This window comes from Chlorocebus sabaeus, chromosome 16, assembly GCF_047675955.1.
Source record: "Chlorocebus sabaeus isolate Y175 chromosome 16, mChlSab1.0.hap1, whole genome shotgun sequence".
Taxonomy (NCBI): Eukaryota; Metazoa; Chordata; class Mammalia; order Primates; family Cercopithecidae; genus Chlorocebus; species Chlorocebus sabaeus.
The window spans coordinates 79,079,366-79,083,886 of NC_132919.1; the positions used below are offsets into that span (position 1 = coordinate 79,079,366).

General features: G+C 61.4%; 1 pseudogene; it reads right to left on the reverse strand.

Moving 5' to 3' along the window:
* Nucleotides 1-316: 316 nt before the first annotated feature.
* Nucleotides 317-4,215, reverse strand: LOC119622077 (uncharacterized; annotated as a pseudogene).
* Between the last annotated feature and the right edge of the window lie 306 nt (nucleotides 4,216-4,521).

A 4,521-nucleotide genomic window follows, 5' to 3' on the forward strand; every position in this document is an offset into this window, starting at 1 on the left:
AGGCTCCACCAGAGAAAGAGAGGAGGCTGCCCAGGGAGGCTGGAGGAGGTGGAAAGGAAAGAGGAAACATTGTGGGGGTAATAGCAAGGGCCCAGGGTCACCCACCTGGAGCGGAAGCCTCCCCCTTGGGCAGGCTGAGAATGACGCAGGCGCCGGCTGCTCTGTGACCCAGCTGACCGAGGGACGGCCCCTGCCCGGGAGCTCCAGCAGCTGCTGCAGCGTCCCTCCTGCCCAAGCAAGGCCACAGGGCCACCCCTCTAATCCGTCCCCAGAGGTCCAGTGCCACTGCCTCTCCTCTGGCTGCCGCTCAGGGGAGTGAGGTTTCCTGAATGAGGCCACCGGCAGCGGGCGGCCAGCCCCTCTCAGCATGGCGCTTGCCCAGGGCCTGGACTCCGTCACATGCCAGGATAGTGGTCACCGTCACCCTGGACAGACCACCTCTGTCCCTTCATGTCAGGTGACCATTATTGGGTCCCCTGAGGCAGACGAGCGTCTCACCAGCAAGCTCCCAGGGAGGACAGCATGGTCAGGGCCTGCCCATCTGCCAGCATTCTGGCCCCTAGGCCCGCAGGCTGAGGGCACTGGCAGGCACCAGGAAACAGCCGGGGACCAGGGCTGGAAAGGGCGGAGACCCTCCCAGCGCCCACATCCATGGCGTGAGCCCTGCGTGGGTGCAGCCCCTTCCGCAGCCCGAATTCCAGGCCCAGCTGCTGCAGGAGGGACCGCCAGCCAGGGGCGCAGGGCAGAGGGTGGGGGAAGGCGTGGCGCTCGCGCTCTTGGTTCTTGCTTGGATGGCGCGGGCTGAGGACCCCCACACCTGCGCTGCGGTGCAAAGGTGTTAGGATCCGAGGGGGCTGCCGGTCTGGGCCGGCGCATTCAGGCCCCGGGGGGTGGGGTGGCCTCGGCGTGCGTGGCTCGGTTGTCTACAGGCAGGCACGCGGCACTGTGAGAAGCGAACGTCCGTGACTTAGTCCACGGAACCGTTTCTGCATTTTCACGCCAACCTGAAGAGCTGCAGCGCAGCCGCGAGACAGGAAGTCGCTGCCAGGTGGGCCGGGACCGCGATCTGAACTCGCCTCTGCGGCCTCCCGCTCTAGCCGCCGGTTCGCAATCCTGGCGTGAACCGGGAGATCAACCTCCGGCGCCCGCCACAGGCGCCCTCCCGCGGGAACCAGCAGGCAGGAGCGGTGCGGGGGCGCCCTCCAGCGGCCGTGACCGGGATGGCGGCCGCCTGCCAGGCCTCAAGCGTGGCCGCGTGGGCAGCGCGCGCAGCCGGCAACTGAAAGCCAGGAGCTCCTCCTGGGTGGGCCTTGGGATCCCTTCGCACCCTGTGCGGCCGCCTCGTGGTGAGCGCCCCCGCCCCTCCCCGCAAGGCCGGTGTTCCCAGCTGGATGGGCAGGCAACCTGGGAACCAGAGGGAGCTGCTCCGGTTGGGAGGAAAAAGCCAGCTCGGTTCCCGCCTGAGCCCCGAAGGGGGCCTGGCCAGAGGGAAGGAGCACTCTGGGTTCGGGGGGCTGGGGGAGCACAAAGGCAGGAACTGGGGAGCATCAGGCCAGGAGATAGGGGAGAACCTAGGCAGGAGCTGGGGGAGCAGCCAGGCAGGGGCTGAGGGGCAACAGGCCAGGACCTGGAGGAACATCCCGGCCAGGAGCCAGGGGAGCAGCCAGGCAGGAACTGGGGAGCATCAGGACAGGAGCTGGGGGAGCATCGATGCAGGAGCTGTGTCGCGTGTTATCCCTGTCACCTGGAGTTGTGTGTCCTGGGAGGAGCACAGCATTTCAGGGCCCTCTCTGTACTGGAGCCGCCTCTGCGTGCATTCCGAATGAGCCATCCTTCCCTCACAGCTCTCCCAGTGGGATTGAGAACTGTTAAGCACACACCTGGTGAAGCATTGCTGCCCTTTCCCGGCCCCTGGCCTTGCCCTCCCTCCCCAGCCCCTGGCCTTGCCCTCTCCCCACAAGCCCTGGCAACCTCTTACCTACTTTCTATTTCTGTACTTGCCTATTCTAGGTGTTTTATAAGTGAAATCAGACAGAAGTTGTCCTTTGTGACTGGCTCATCTCGCTTAGCATAATGTTTTCAGGCCATCTGTGTGTGGTGTGCGTCAGAATTTCCTTCCTTTTTAAGGTTAAATCATAGTCCATTGTATGGAGGGACCACATTTGTTACTCCATTTATGGATGGACACATGGGTCGTTTCCACCTTTTCTCTGTGGTGAGTATCGTTGTCAACATTTGGAATAACCCGTGTTGAGGACACTGTTCGTGTTCCTGCCTCCAGTTCTCTGGGTGTGTGACTGCATGGAACTGCTGGGTAATTCTACCCTCCGCTCTTTGAGAACCACTAAAGTGTTTTTCACAGCGCATGCATTGTGTGAGAGCTCCAATTTCTCCACATCCTCACCAACACTTACTGTTTTTATTATCGTTCTTGTTACACAGCTTTCATTTTTAAAAAGCAATTTTTTTTTTTTTGAGACGGAGTCTCACTCTGTCACCCAGACTGGAGTGCAGTGGCACAATCTCGACTCACTGCAATCTCTGCCTCCCAGGTTCAAGCAATTCTCCTGCCTCAGCCTCCCGAGTAGCTGGGATTACAGGCACCCGCCACCATGCCCAGCTAATTTTTTGTATTTTTAGTAGAGACAGGGTTTCACTCTGTTACCCAGCATGGTCTCGATCCCCTGACCTCGTGATCCGCCCACCTCGGCCTCCCAAAGTGCTGGGATTACAGGCGTAAGCCACATCGCCCAGCCCCAAAGCAATATTTTCATACAAACAATATTCTAACACTAACTGAAATAATTCACAGAGATGGAAAAAAAAATTTTTTTTTTTGAGACAGGGTCTCATTCTGTCACCCAGGCTGGAGTGCAGTGACACGATCTCAGCTCACTGTGACCTCCACCTTGCCCAGGCTCAAATGATTCTCCTGCCTCAGCCTCCTGAGTAGCTGAGATTACAGGTGCGCACCACCACGCCCACCCGGCTAATTTGTGTGTGTGTGTGTGTGTGTGTGTGTGTGTGTATTTTCAGTAGAGACGGGGGTTTCACCATGTTGGCCAGGCTGGTCTCGAACTCCTGCCTGCGGTGCTGGGATTACAGCTGTGAGCCACCACGCCCAGTCAAAATATTTTTTATTTACCTCCAACCCCACCACCTAGAGATGACCCCTGCTAAATTTTTTTTTTTTTTTTTTTTTTTTTTTTTTTTTTTTTGAGACAGAGTCTCGCTCTGTTGCCCAGGCTGGAGTGCAGTGGCCGGATCTCAGCTCACTGCAAGCTCCGCCTCCCGGGTTTACGCCATTCTCCTGCCTCAGCCTCCCGAGTAGCTGGGACTACAGGCGCCCGCCACCTCGCCCGGCTAGTTTTTTGTATTTTTTAGTAGAGACGGGGTTTCACTGTGTTAGCCAGGATGGTCTCGATCTCCTGACCTCGTGATCCGCCCGACTCGGCCTCCCAAAGTGCTGGGATTACAGGCTTGAGCCACCGCGCCCGGCCACTGCTAATTTTTGTTGATAAGTTTTTGGCAACAGGCTTGTTTGCTTTATAAGCACTGTTGTTTTGTTTTGTTTAGAGACAGGGTCTCGCTCTATGGCCCAGGCTGGAGTGCAGCGGCGCAGTCACGGCTCACTGTAGCCTCCACCTCCCGAACTCAAGCGATCCTCCCGCCTCGGCCTCCCGAGTGGCTGGGACAACAGGCACGGGCCCCCTCCAGTCAAGCATTGTTTTTCTGACCCGTAGGATGGGAGCAGGGAGAGCGGGGCTGGCCGGGGGTCGACAGGGAGGCCCTGCGAGGGACAGGCCCGGCCAGGTGGGACGGGGCTCCGCGTCTCTCTGCCGGCGCTTCTGCGCACGGGCTCACTACTGGGGGCGGCCGGGATCACGGACTCGCTGGCCTCATCTCCGGAGCGGCAGTGGGCGGCTTGAAGGAACGACCCCGCGGGCCGGCGCAGGCCTCCCCAGGCCGCGAGACCCGGCCGGAGACTGACCCTCCCCGCCCCTAGCCCGAGAGGCTCGAGGCGAGCCAAAAGCCACGCACCCATTGGCCGAGAGCGCGGCCGCCCGGGCCAATCACAGGGCGCGCGGCGGGGGACAGCGTCAGGCGCATGCGCACTCGGCCTTCCCCGTCGGTCTGCGGGCGGACGCAGCGCCGGCTTCTGGAGTTGGGGAGCTGTCTTGCTTCCCGGCGGGCCGGGAAAAGCGTCTCGTACATGCGCTCCCCGCGGCCCGCGACCCCCAACCCTCGGCCTAGCCCCAGGCGGGTCTATCGCGCTATCCCCAACCCCAGACGGGCCTCCTCCAGCTGCCGGGTGGAGAGGCTGGGGGGCTTTTCCCGAGGTCGGCGGCAAGGCTGAGAGCCCAGGCCCCACCGCGCCCGAGGAGACGGCCCCTCGCGGGCTCTAAAGGCCCCGGGGCCGCCGGGATGTTCCGGGGCCGGGTTGTGCCCGCTCCCGTTTCCGGCTCCGCTGCCGTCGGGCACTGTCCCCTCTGGCCCTACCTTGGCCTGGGAGAGGTCGCT